Raw genomic sequence first — 14896 nt, 5'->3', positions numbered from 1 at the left:
TGGGTTTCTCTCACTGCTTGTCGCATCCCACTACACACATCTCTTGCTCCAGAGAGTCTTTGGAGCATCTGAAGAATTCTTCAGGAACTCATGGCTGAAGGAGTAAAAGAAGTATCACCTGGTGTTAGTTCAAGCTCTTAGAATCTACACACTTTTCACCCATTTCTTTGCCCACTAAAGGAAGATGAACACAGTTAAGGCAGGGCTGCGGTGTTGGGTGTGGTGTGTGTGAGGTGAGTATTTGGTGTAAAGCGTGAGGCATTACTAGAGATCAGTTCGTTGCCCACATCCCACTCCTGGCCTACTCAGCTTTTCTTCTCAAGTCTGTGAGGAGGCAGTTACAAATGCCCAGCCTCTCCCTCGAATACACACTCTTGCCCTAGAGATCAAGTTGACTTACAGTATATAGGGATGAGGAGACTGTGAGCACTCTGAGTCAAGATAACAATGGAGTTAATCTCCTGAAAGCAAATTCCAGTGAGGCTGAAACAGCACGTCATGAGTGTCCTGCTGAGAAAGGGCCATTTCTCTCTGCAGATAAATAAGTAAAATTTCAGGAATATCTTAGAGAAGAGTTGAGAACAACTTACGAAGAGCTGTCAAGAATTTCACACAAAACACCAGAGTGTCATAACAGGGACTGAATGGTGTGCTCCCTGTCAAAGAGTTGTACCCAGAATTCTGGGAAAGGATGGGTGCCTCCCACTTTACCTTCCACTTTTCTTTTCCTTCTGTGATGGCCCCACTTCTTAGAAGTATAGGGCAGGTTTGGAATCCAGTTGCATCTCATAAGCCTGTACTAATGCTTCGTTTTGTAACTAGTAAATATCTTACCTGGAATCTCTAAAAGCTTGGTCTTACCAGAGGCCAAGAAACTCTGAAATCTGCACATAGTCTATCTTAATAGTCAGAGATAGTTTCGTAATGGTAAAGAATCTTTAGGCATACAAGTTTGCGGTGACTCTTTCCATGGTTGTCTAAGCTTCTTCCAGTTATAGGCACCCACAGTGATGACGGGACTACAAATCCCTGAACTGGCCAAGACTTGCTTCTGATTCTGTAAAAGTCTCGGATGGACAAACATTAAGTCACCATATCTGAACATTTTATACATTCTTAGTATTTTGTGAATTCTATAATATTCACATAGGGATTCTGAATGAAAGACAGTTTCATTAAAAACTCAAGATAGGGGCTAGAGAGGTGGTTCAGTGGTTATGAGTCCTGGCTGTTTTTCTAGAGTAATGTGGGATTCCCCTCTGCATTCTGTGAATACCACTGGTTAATAAAGAAACTGCTTTGAGCCTATAGTAAGGCAGGGAAGAACAGAGCTAGACGGGGAGGAAAACTGAACTGAATGCTGGGAGAAGGAAGGTAGAGTCAGAAAGAAGCCATGTAGCCTCACCAGAGACAGATGCCAGAATTTTACCCGGTAAGCCACAGCCACGTGGCAATACACAGATTAACAGAGATAGGTTAAGTTAAGATATTCTTAGTCAAAAGTATGCTTAAGCTATTGGCCAAACAGTAATGCAAATAATATGGTTTCTGTGTGATTTTTTTCAGGAGTCTGGGCAGCCAGGAAATGAACAAGCAGCCTCCTACAACAAATTGGCACACCAACATGGTTGACCAAATCCATGTAAAACCTGAGAAAGCTTAAAAAATAATTTTAGACACAAGAGAACAGCGTTGAGCACTGCTTTTTGGTAGCCAGCATTTGTGTTGCAGCTCCTTTAAGAGAGGTCTTCCTGATTAAGCGGTAGCAGAAAAAAAAAAAAAAAAAGCTGTGCAGTTTTGAAATAGCAGCTTCCTGGGCCATGCTGCCAGACAAGATCCAGCTGTAAAGCATTTAAATGAGTTTTGTGAGCAACATGCTGCAACTGCTTAATGACTCAGCATAGACCTGCTGCATACTTGGAACTGGTGCAGTGTGCACAGCTTGCAGAGGCATTGAACATGCCTCCACCATGCTGGATTGGGTTGAGCAAGCAGGTAGGGTCCTGTAGGCCCTAGCCATGCCTGCTTAGTGTGTATACACACACACACACACACACACACACACACACACACACAAACACATAGAGGGGGGGTTCTGATCAAGGATTACAGATATGCAATAAAGACAAACCTAGATGGAAAAGACCTCTAAATGGGTTACAGTGTTGGATAAATATACATAGGCTTGGGAGAGAGAAGAAAAAGAGTATAGAGAGTTATAAAAAGAAACAAATGGTTTAAAAAACAAAACAAAGTCATTAAAGAGACAGTACAGACAGTAATAGATTAAAAGAGTAAAGATAACAAAATAAATATTAAAAGTAATAGAGTAAAAACAAATAAGCCACATAAAGATGGAATACATACAGAAGTCTGGATTATGTATATTATTGTGTTTTCTTTGAATTTTTTGACTGCAAAGGAGTTAAGTAACCTATATATATATATATATATATATATATATATATATATATATACACACTTCAAAGGTATCTTGTCTTCAAAATTTGGGTCTAAGGATATGTTGCTTTGGAAAAGAGGTTCTTCTTTGTTCCCACAGAAGATGAGAACCTATGGATTTCTTCCAGACTAATGTGGTTTGATGGACCAAGACTATGCAAAAGGTTTCCCTGAAAACCCCCCAAAAGAAAATACCTTGCTCAACGAAAAGCAGGAAGCAGTTTGGAGAGAACTATGCCCAAATTCCAAAATATTATATATAAATGCTTGTTTACATTTAAAGGGGGATATGATATAGATATGGATACTTTGCATTGGTATGGATCTTGGTTTATTGATACAAATTTAAGGTCAATTTTGTTATATATATACATATATATATATTTCTACTCTTGGTTAAGGTATTGTGTTTGCACAGCTCATTTAAAAATGTAATGTATAATTAAGAAATATAGGTTAATTGATAATCATCTGTAATAGTCAAGCTAGTAGTCATGTTAGTTAGGTTTTCTAGATATATCGAGATATATTTCAGTTAGATGGGTATTCTTTAAATATTTCAAAGACTAACCGAATATAGTATTTAAAATGTTTTAAGAACTTAGGACTTTTCATGACAATGAGACATATCTGCTTTTGGAAACACCAATCTACTTCAAGAGGATAATGGGCACAAAAGAGACTTCTTATGAAGTTGGTTAGCCATTTGGGCAAAAAAACTGCTTTTGTCTGGACTACTTGATGGTATGCTGTAAGAACTGAATATGCAGGACCCTCAGAGAAATGACTGCTGAATTTGCCTAAAGATAAGATGATCCTTCAGGGTTCTTGCTACATGAAAGAGTCTGCCAGACTTTACCATTATAAGGAAGAGAAGATCTTCAAATTTCCTGCTTCCTGGGAAAGTCTGCCAGATACAATGGGCTTGTAGGCTGAAGATGGATACCCCAACATTACAGAAGAACTTTGGGTGACTGTCCAGGTAGTGAGACGTCTCTGTCAATTCTAAAATTTTGGAAGTTGCTTACAATGCACTTCCTGTTTACTTAGGTAATATTATGTCCTTCTGGAGTGTTTGATGGAGTTGAAGAATAGATTGTTATAATTATAGTTTTTCTTAGTCATGATAAAAGATATAGAAGATATAAATTTTGCAACTGTAATTCTTGCTTGATACCTGTTTTGTCAAAACCTTCCTTTTTATTTAAACAGAAAAGGGGAGGTGATGTGAGATTCCCCTCTGTATGCTGTGATTACCATTGATTAATAAAGAAACAGCTTTGGACCTATAGCAACGCAGAACTTAGCTATGTGGGGAAACAAACTAAATGCTGGAGTCAAGGAGAAGCCATGAATCCCTGCCAGAGACAGACACCGGAACTACACCTGATAAGCCACAGCCTCGTGGTGATACACAGATTAATAGAAATAGTTTAAATTAATATGTAAGAGCTAGCTGATAAGAAGTTAGGGCTAATAGGTGATTTAATTAATACAGTTTTTGTGTGATTATTTTGGGTCTGAGCAGCCGGAACAAACAAGCGGCCTTCCTACAACACCAAAGGACTCAGGTTCCGTTTCTAAAGTCCACATTGGAGGCTCACAATCATCTGGAACTCCAGCCCCAGGTCCAGTGCCCTCTTCTGGTCTCTTCTGGAACTATACTCAGGGGGTGCACAGACATAGATGGAGACAAAACACACATACATGCAAAATAAAAAAATTCAAAGCCCAGAATATTGTCCTCTAAGTTTGTCCTCACAATTTCCTGAAACTCATAGCTATAGCAGCAGTGAGTTTCCCTGTAAGTAAAACTTACTTGGTTTAATAATCTGACCTGTAACTCAGACATTTTACTTTTGGAAGAGGACAATTATAGTCCCTGGCAATTGTTTTCTTTTTCTAAAGAAGATAACAGTAAAACATTCTTGAATTCCCTGATCTTGCAGTCACACAAATGGGGAGTTTATTATTTCATAGAAATATTATAGTTCTCTGTACATGCTCAATGGATTAAAATGCAAAATTGTTGTTTGATTTCTATGATTTAGAAAAACCAAATATGTTTCCATACATTTTAATCAGTGTATTAAAAGTGACAGATGATCCTGCAGACTCTATGGGCTGCTCCTGGCTGGCTTGCAATGACAGCACGAGGCCCCTGTAAAAATCATTAAGGAAGTTTAAAAAGCAAGTTCTGCTCAGACGTGATCAGTGGTGGCCTTAATATATGGCATCAATGACTTAAATGAGGAAATGACCAGAGACCCAACGTGCAGGTTTCCAGTTTCAGATGAGGGTTTTGCTTGCTCATATCAGGAAATGGACACAACTTTCATAATTGCTCTTCAGGAAGGGGACATCAGCCATTTCATTTAGTCCCAGGGGATTGAATTTCTTTAACACTATGCCACTTTAGAATATGTTTCCCATCTGAATCTGAGGATGCAATATTGGAAGAGAGAAATGGTCAAATGACATTCCATAACAAACCGTAAAAGTTTATGGTGCACATCGTGGGATAATTGGCAGAATAGGAATTAAATCCTTCCTTATGGGTAGCTGATAAGATACAGTCTGTACACAAATCCTGGCATTTCCATCAGCCACTGGTGGCTACTTTAGAATGCACTTGTTTTATTCTTTTCATAGTGTGTTTTTTACTACCAGAACAGGGTCTGCTATACTAAGAAGATGATAAAGGACCGTATTCCTCCTACATCCATTTCCCACGGTAATGCTTTATCCTTTCCTTTTCTACTGGCCTTTTCCACCACATGCTATTGACAAATGATTTGCTGAAACCCAAAGCTGGTGGAAAGAAATGTTTTGTTTTTCTACCTAAGTCAGCATTCTGTTGGCTAAAGTCCTTCTTCAACAATATTAATTAAATCATTCATAGACAGTATTCTTTCTCCCAGTTCCCAGATTTTTCTAAACCTCACACCTGCTTTTCTTCGGGTTCTGTGCCCCCATCAGCTTGTAAATCTTGCTGTGTTTCCCACTATAGCTTCTTATGAAATAACACTTTTTTCCCCTCCCACAGAACTTTCCCCCAACTGTTTTCAATAGTGGCAGTCAGGCCTGAAGTTGTCAATCAAAGAACAGCTTATCAGTCTGAGCCTTTTCTTTTTAAGGCTTTACTCAGTGACTTTTTAAACCTGTCAGCACCCAGTTGATTTTAGTCCCAACAATAAAGTCACACTCTATCTCCTACATAGAAGCTTTAAGATTAAATTCTGATGTCCTGTACGTCATATTTACATAGTTAGAACTCATAAGAAGCAGCCCACAGGCAATAGGATGTAATAACCGTGCAACAGAGCCATTTCCTATCCCCCCCTTTTCTTCTCTCACACTATGTTTTGTGCCGTTTATTGGATGTGAATGCTTTGGAAATGAAAATAGTCTGGGGAAACCTGCTGGCTGGGGCTGGGCTTTAGGAGGTCCGACTGGAGGAGTGTCTAAGGTTATGCATGCTTGGCAACCTCTTGTGGCACAAAACAAGAACATGGTTGACATTCCCTTCATTTCCAGGATGGGAGAAGATGCAATCCCACACATGCAGGCACTCACTCACTTTTAACATTTTTAATCCTTCTAGTATTAAAAGAAAACATCAAACCTGAAGTCAAAAACCTTGGAATACCAAGAGTTTTACAGTTTTAGGTTTTAAACACAAAGCAACTCCTTCAGACCAATTTGTAAAGATTAGTGGTAGCTACACCTTGACTGTCACATCCACCAGAGAACTTCCTACAGCCAACAGAGGGAGGAAAGTTCTTTCCTGGCAACTCCTTAGGTCTAGAAATTCAGGTGTCATGTTAACTAAGAACAAGAAAACCACTGTCTGTGATTGAGTTTGAAGTCTCTGTCACATCCAAAGATTGAGCTCTGGGTAAAAGTATGGCAAGAAAACAAAGCTTTAATGGGAAGACATTATATATCCCATATTGGGGGCACATTTTTACAGTTTTCCCACTTCAAGAGAAGCAGAATAAAATTCTTCTTCCTGTGGTATGACTTTGGGGGGAAACATGCACAGATCACAGACCATATTAAAGAGGTATATAACCCTCTGGGGCAGTCTCGGTATCACTCATGCTAAAAACAGAATAGCATAATTTAACAACTGATTTTACTGCTCTGTTAGAAAACATTTGCATGGCTTTTCTGAACTAGCTAAGAGGTCATGTCTCAACCATGTTGTCACAATACTCATGTAAAATGGCAAGTCCATCCTATCAGGGTTCTCTTGTGGTTCTGATTATGTCTGCAAACAAAATGAAGCAAGTGGGAAATAAAGAATGCACCCTTTGTGGACTCTCAACAAAAGCAAGGTTATTACAGTATTTCAGAGGCCAGAAAAGGTGTTGGATCCTCGGGAACTGGGATTACTAGTAGTTATGAGTCACCCAATGGTGGTGCTGAGAGCCAAACCTGGGTCCTCTACAAGAGCAGTAAATGATTTAAACCACAGAGCCACTTCTTCAGCTCCTAGTATTCTTTTTCTCAGTCAGCTACAGGAGAGTGAACTTTTTACTTGCTGAAGGTTTTCTCTAGCAGGTAAACTAGTGTTTCTAAGAACACACAGCCTACTAAAAGCCCCATCCATAGAAATGCTTTTCTCACCAAAGGGCGTGTCTGCGCACACTCCTTGGGCTCCCCACCCTCCCTCTCCCACACACTTACACTGAGTCATACACACGGTATGTGCAAGGAGACTTTTCCATCCTTAACGGTCTCTTTTCATCTCCTGGTCTGAGAACCCACTAGCAAAATTTGTTCTTTTTGGGGGAGGGGGGGAGCATTGCGTTTTTAATTGTTCTAAGTTGGCAAGAAAATATTTATATGATAAGAATTGATGGAGCCCATTAACTATCTAGTCAATACCCTGATGAGTTAGAATTCTCTACTAGCATCAGTGAGGAACACTGTACTGGGAATAGCTTAAATTTAAGAAGCATATTGTGCATTTATGTAGAGAAAGTTAACTTTCTGATCTTAGCAGTGTGGGAATGCTAGGATGACTAAATCCCCTTAATCAAAAAGGAGGCAAATGCAACTTGTTAAAGACAAGGATAGAATGGAAGTTATGGTGAAAGGAGAAGAAAAGGAGGTGAAGGTAGGGAAGGTGAGAAACTAGAGAATGTGAAAAGAGGAGTGCTTCTTCTTTTCCAGTATTGAAAACATAACTGAGGAACTAACACAACGACAACTTGTTGTGCCATTTCCTCCAGTTTTCTTTGCGCAGACACAATTCATATACAAATTGGCCAGAGAATAATTAGTTGCAGAAAAGTAACAACTTAAGCCAGCAATATATTTTTGTCATTAAACATGGTGTGGGGTTGCAAACTTGGGCATGCAATTTTATGAAATGTTACCTGTCAGTATTATTAACACAATAATACTCTATATTAAGAGAACAATACCATCGAGGAAGGGTAATCCTGTAATCCTGGTAGTCAAGAGGCTGAGTCAGGAGGACTTCTTGGAGTTGGAGCCCTTTCCAGCCTACATACTGATCATCAGGCCAGCCATGGCTACATACTTAGGCCTTATCTCAAATAAAGAGACAACCAAACTAAACAAATCAAAATCCCACAAACACCATTAATTTGATGAAGATGGAAACATGAACAATAATACCTACCTCGCCTATGAAAGACCACCATCTTGTTGCTGCCTGACTCTTCTATTGGTGTACTAAACTAAATGAAGCATATAGAATTGAATTTAGAGAGAACTGAAGTTAGTTCTGTAACACCATAAATGCTGCTGAGGGTAAGGCGCCAGAAGAATGCTGGGTGTGTCCCTTGGGTCTATGTCAAGTGAAAGAGTAGACCAAATTGGTCAAAAGTCATCTGTTCCTTCAGCGGGTATCAAATACAAGGATCAGACTTGGCTCTTAGGGTTCTCCTGGCAATTACAGAAAGAATGAACTCCATTTTGCAGCTCCTGTTTGATCATGAAGCACCATGTGACATCTTGGAGCATTCTCAGAATATTTATGGGATCACAGAGAATTGGGATTTGAATGAGATAAATTAAAGCCAGTTCTCCTTACGGGACATGGCTATAAAGTAACAGAATTGCCTTTTGATTCAGCATTGTGTAGCTTACCCATGTAGATCAAGAGTTAATCCCCCTTAAAGTCAATCATGCTGAAGATAACTACACTCATCCAATTGTTGTGTCAGAAATTTAACGTGATCTCTACTGAAAGAAAAAAGATGCAAACACCACTTCTTGAGATTATATTTAAAATTTGTGAAGAATAGTTATCCAGCTTGAACACTGTGTTACCAAACTTGGGGGCAAAATTTACTATGGCCATCAACAAAGGAACACATACTGAGAAATTTCATGTTGTGATACTTAGTAACTGCTAACACTAATTGGCACACTGCTAAGTACTTGGCACCTATGATTTAACACTGTGATCCTACCTACTATCACAATGCCACCTGCATTGTTTTGTTAATGTTTAAGAAACTGGGGTGCAGGGAGTAAATATACTTGTAGCTCACAGCACAATACCACAGCTAGTGATGACATAGTCAAGGGTTCCAGCCTTAAAATCGGGCTCCATGGCCCTTGCTTTCAACCATCATGCTTTGCTGTTGGGTTAGTTCTAAAATGAAGTCCTAGTCAAGCTCTGATCCAGTGAAACAGGAGGCTGCATTTAACACTGAGTCATTATTGAGACACAGCATCCATAATGCAGTAATTTGTGCTGATTTTAAGACTTAATATTTTGGTTTAGTTAACCAGTATAACCAATGACTGAGGCTTACCAACTCCTCAGCAAGTCAGTGTCAGTATAGCTTCATAAAAGGAGCAAAGTTTGTCCAACTCTTCTGTTTGAGGGTCTGCAACTTCCTTCTTGAACTCTTCTGAAGATCTGTTTGTTTGACTTTATGTATATATGCTTTTCCTGTGTCGGTTTATGTGTATAGAGTGCATGCAGGAGCCCGTAGAAGCCAGAAGTCAGAAGAGGAACGTTGGCTCCTCTAGAATTGGAGTTATTGGGAAGTTATGAGACAACAGGTGGATGCTAGAAACCAAACCCTGGCCTTCTGTAAGAGCTGAAAGTACCTAACTTCTGAGACCCCATAAATCATGACAGGATTTGTTTGGATTTGTCATTTAGGGGCATTTGAAATACTCAAAAAGGAGGGATTGTGGTTTGGGTGGGTGGGCATGCTGGGTATGTCCCTTGGGTCTCATGTCAAGAAAAAGAGTAGACCAGCGTCTATGTCAGAGCACAGACGTGAAATCCATCTGACCTAGACATGATCTAGTCTAACTAGATGTGTAATTTGGAATAACTTGGTGTCTTCATCTGTAAAGTGGCCTTCGATGTCCACAAGGCATATTAGGATTGATGTAAGTACATTTAATCTAATTTTTCATAGTCCAGGCTGTATCTGTAAACCTTCAGTAAATGAGCCTCCATCTTTTTTCAACAGTATCCTTGGGTACACAAATAAAAACGAACTTTCCTCCAGTTTAATTTCTGAGAGCGTTTTCAGGCACAGTTGTGACGTTCTAACGTACAGGCAGAGAGAAGGTTATTTTTACTGGTCTTGTTCATAATCCACCCCTGCTATTTTATTTGCCTAGAGTTTAGTGGCTGCAGCAGGCATCAATTGGGCTCCAACTGATAGACAGTGCTCGCGGGGGTCCCACAAAGGGCCTGCAGCTGTTGAGAGAGCAATTGGATTAGTCAGCCAAGACCAGAAGCATCTGGTAAAACCGACATTCTTTTTTCACAAAATTGGCGTTTCTGTCAGAAATGATAATTCCCAGTCTTATTTTAACTCTTTTTTGAAAGGAAATACTTTTTCTCAGTAGAGTAATGAGAATATTGGGGTAGTTCTCTGAAAGTTCCTTTTTGAGAGACAGACCCTTCCCACAAGCACAGTAAGAGGGAAAAAGTTATGAGCCTTGGTCTGTAGCACAGAGCAAGAGGCGGAGGAGCGCGAGGTTCTCCTCCCAGGTGGATCCAAGGACGACTCAAAAGCTCACTAGAAAAACTACAGAAATTTTACTAGTGATAAATGCGAATCGAGATACCTATCATATAATTTATCTTCAAATGTCATGCACCAGATGCCTCTGGGTATCTCTGAATTTGAACTTTCCCACTTTGCCCAATTCCCTTTGTACTAAAGGGAGACCACGTCTCAAGGAGTGGACCCAGAAGGGGCAGGGTGGAAGGAAGCGGTACCTAGAACTACCCTGAATCATTTCTTTTTCTAAGCATCCCTTGGGAGATGGAATATCCAAGAGTACACTGTGGACATTCTTTTTTTTTTTTTACCTTAAACAACGTTGAAGTTTAAAGTCTGTAGAACAGGCTGGACCCAAACTAAGAAATCCGCCAGTCTCTGCCTCCTGATTGCTGGGATTAGAAGCATGCGCCACCTCCTGGCCTGGTTATAAAATGCAGTTTTTAAGAAAAAATATTCCATAGAATACTGAGACAGCCATGACAAAGAAATAGACAAGAATTTATCTTCTTCTCTGCGGGTACGATACAGTTTTCCTCATTTCTTTGGAGACAGGTCCTGTCATGTAAAGAACCTCTTTGTGGGTAAACTGTCATTTTAGAAGTCCACAACTTTATAGGAAATAAGAAACTAAAAGATGAGACAAGTAATTAAAGAGAAAGGAAATAAAGATTGTTTCATCATTTACGGAAGGGGGCTCTACGTCTTGCTTTGAAAGCGTGTGACCTCAAACATACTGGTGCACTCCTTTTAAACTACAGAGAATGGGCGGAGTTATTTTTGAATGGGCAAAACAAACTGCGCCTCTGTGTGTGGAGCAACTGCGAAGGAGCGGGCTGCGAGTTGTGGCTTGAGGTAGCATTTTAATGGCCAATCCTGGTCTTTTTTTTTTTTAATGACTGGATGAATTTCTGTCTGAAAAATATTTTTTCAATACATCTAGTTGCTATGTTAATATTTTACACATTCTTAGGCTGAGGGTTTCATAGCATTTAAATTTTACTTTTGAGTAGATAGATAAGTGACCCCAAGATCATGGTGTTCCCTGTAAGAAAGGCATGGCACTCAGGTAAGTGCCGGACACTTTCTCTACCTCTCCTTGCTAAACTCTTGTTGCATTTCCTGAAGGGAGAAACAATGAATGTACCTTTTATAACAAAGCCTTACTTTGTTTCTTTCCATGAAAGGTACATATAGCTCAACTTTCCAAATAATCTCTTTCCTGAAACAAAAACACCTTCCTTTCCTTTCAAATTTATGGTCTTCTTTAAAGGGCTTGATTGTCGAGCTGAAAATTCATTAAAGCCTTAAAAAAAAAACTTGATTAAAATAGGAAAATAGAAGAGTTGAAAAATTAGAAAAATAGCACTGGATTAGGTAAAGAAACCTAAATCTCAACAAATATCTGGAAGGTAGAAATTTCTAGAAAGAACACAATAGTAGTTATTCTTTATACAGTTTTTATTCAACTGCTTTAAAATTTGCCTGTCCCAGCAGCAAAAATAAACACATTCATTTTATTTTTAAAGAGCATGGGGTATGGCATCATACTGTGCTGATACTAAAAATCTTTAAGAGGACATGTTTTATTAAAAAGTATTTGTTAAATAAATCATCCTTTAAACTGTATTTAAATGTCTGTATCTGGGATCTTCCAAGTTAAAATTCATTTTTAACTAAGAATTAAATGAAAAGTCAGAACTTTTTTTTTCCAGTGCCTGCCCTTCCCCCTTGGTTAAATGAACCTACTTAAAGTTTAGAAAAATGTGTCATATTAAAAACAACCCTCCATCTCAGCTGCCACACAAAACACCCTCAGACCTCAGGAAACCACCAGGCTCATTCACCTTGACCTTTGGCCTCTCACACATTCTAACATTCAGCTTTCTTCCCTCTGTCCATCTGCTGGAGCCATTAGCAAAGTTCATTTGCAAGGGCTCTCACAAGTGAGCCAGCTGTCATCGAGGCATTTCAGCTCTGCCTCCAGGTTCCACAGAATCATGTGTTTGCCCACAGGCCTCATTAAATGCTCGAAGGGGATGCAGAGCCATTTCAAAAGGCTCTGGGGGAGCAGACAGTCTTGTAGAAGGGTGGTCCAAAGGCCCTCAGCCCAATCTGCTTCCTAGCCGTTCTCTTTCCAGGCCACTAGGACATTTTTCTATGGAGATGCACAAGAAATGGGGGTTCTATGTGAGGCGAGTCAGCAAGGGACAATGTGACAGCCCCTCCTTTCCAAATGGCTCCCTTTACCAGGGAGTCCTAGAAATATAAAACCACAAAGACTCTTGTATGAGTTCCCATCGCTTGATTTGATTTAGGAAGCAAATGAATCATCACGCTCATGTCTTGATCTCACCACCAACAGAGGCAGTGAAAGAAATCCAAAGAAATGGCTGGATGCAAAGTCAGAATTATCAAGCCTGCTGCTCAGAGGTTAATTGAGTTGTCTTTAAGAAAGCAGAAAAAAGCAGATGAAATCATGTCTACTTCCGTACAGAAGAAAGGGTTAAAATACTAGGCTTCCAAGTGAGCAGGATATGAGATTTAAAGGTCCATTCTAAGGGCTAAGGCCAGGAAGCAATTAACACCAGGCAAAGCAGGAAAATTGGAGTGGGGATCGGGGCATTTGGGCTTCCATTTTTCATAAAAACTGTATCCATATTTTGGCTGGTCTCCTAAAATACCTTTCATTTTCCCTGACGTCAACCCACTGAGACTGAGGTCAGACTGTCAAATCAGTCACAGTGACTATTAAGCAGGGCACACTCTGCTGAAGCCTGCCCATCAACAGAATGATGAGACGTACAAATCAACCAGAGGTCTAAACAGCTTCACCACCACTGGAAGAGCCGTCAAGTTGCATCTGAGCCGATGCAGTCTTTTTCAAAAGCCAAATTAGCAGAGGTATTCTGCAAAGTAACTCTGGAAGATACGCTGTTCTTGTGTTGGTCCGTGTCCATGGTTATAACTAAATATCGGACATGAATAACTTAAGAGAAGAAAAGATTCATTTCAGTTCATGGTTTCAGAAGTTTCACTGCATGGCCACTTGGTTTCAGATTTCTGGACCTGTAGTGAGGCTGAATGCCAGAGCAACAGTAGCATGTGGCAGAGGCCATGTAACTCAGAACAGCCAGGAAAGCAGAAAGAGGGAGCCAGAAAGGGGCCCAGAGCAAGATCAAGCCCCAAAGGGCTGCTGCCCCTATTGATATGCTTTCTTCAGCAAGGACCAGCCTCCTAAACTTTTCAGACACCCTATTATAGCACCATCAGCTGAGGGCTGCTATAGCCATTTCATGAGTTACTGGCGGGGGAAGGGTACCTTTCACAGCCAAACCATAACAGCTCTAATGAGTCAAATCTCAGTCTCATTCTGCCTCTTTTCACTTGTATTTTTACTTCTTTATTCATTTTTGGTTTTTGGAGACGGGGTAAAATGTCCTGCGGAAATGAGGAGAGAACACGAACGAACCCACGTGTATAAGTTTATTAAGAACGTTGTGCACACAACGTCGGTGAAACAGTGGAACAGGAGGGGAGGAAGAGAGCGTGGAAACGGTGCGTTTAGCTTTTACAGGCTCTCCAGTACATGCGCACTAGGGGAAAGACGTGCCCACGTCGGACGCTGATGACGGGCTACGCTATGCCCTGCGCCTGTGTACGGGGCCTTCTGCGTCAGACGCTGGTGACGTAGATGGTGGGCAACCCATGCATGCGCAGACATGCGCTGACTTCAGAACCCGGAAGTGCAGCCTTACGCGTGGCTAAAGGAATTACACAGGGTTTCTCTGGAGCCTGTCCTGAAACTAGCTCTGTAGACCAGGCTGACTTCGAACTCACAGAGATACGCCTGCCTCTGCCTCCCAAGTGCTGGAACTAAAGGCATGCACCACCACCACCCGGCTCTGCCTCTCTTCAATAGGTACATTTATATATTTATGGTATATGGCACCTTCTTCCAATCACCAGGTACTGCAGATGAACATGTCTGTGTTTCCATACAGAACACTATTTCTCTGGGAAATCTTCTGTTTACTCCGCATGTGTTTAATTTAAATCCAGTTTATGGTTCTTTGTGTTTGCACATCACTTTTCTTGATGACCTAGTAGGGGAATCCTCAGCAGGAAATTTCAAGGTTAGTGGCAAAAGGAGTCTATAACAGACCATTCTTTGCCTTTGACCAAATCTGTGCCTTCTGTGAATGTCTAAGATGGCCTCAGAGAAAAGGCATGTCTTCTGCCCTCTGAGCCTTTTGCTACTTCTGAGAGACTAAATGTACAAACTGGCAATGCTCAAATCCTACATTAAAAAGTAGAATTCCGTCACTCAGCCTACATCAGCCTGCCCAACAGACTCAGCCTCTCATTTTAATATGTTTCCGGAAGCCAGGCTGTCCACCATAAGTCAGGCTTATAAG

The sequence above is a fragment of the Myodes glareolus genome, chromosome 4 (assembly GCF_982192425.1).
Source record: "Myodes glareolus chromosome 4, mMyoGla1.1, whole genome shotgun sequence".
Taxonomy (NCBI): Eukaryota; Metazoa; Chordata; class Mammalia; order Rodentia; family Cricetidae; genus Myodes; species Myodes glareolus.
Note: the sequence above shows the minus strand (reverse complement) of the source record.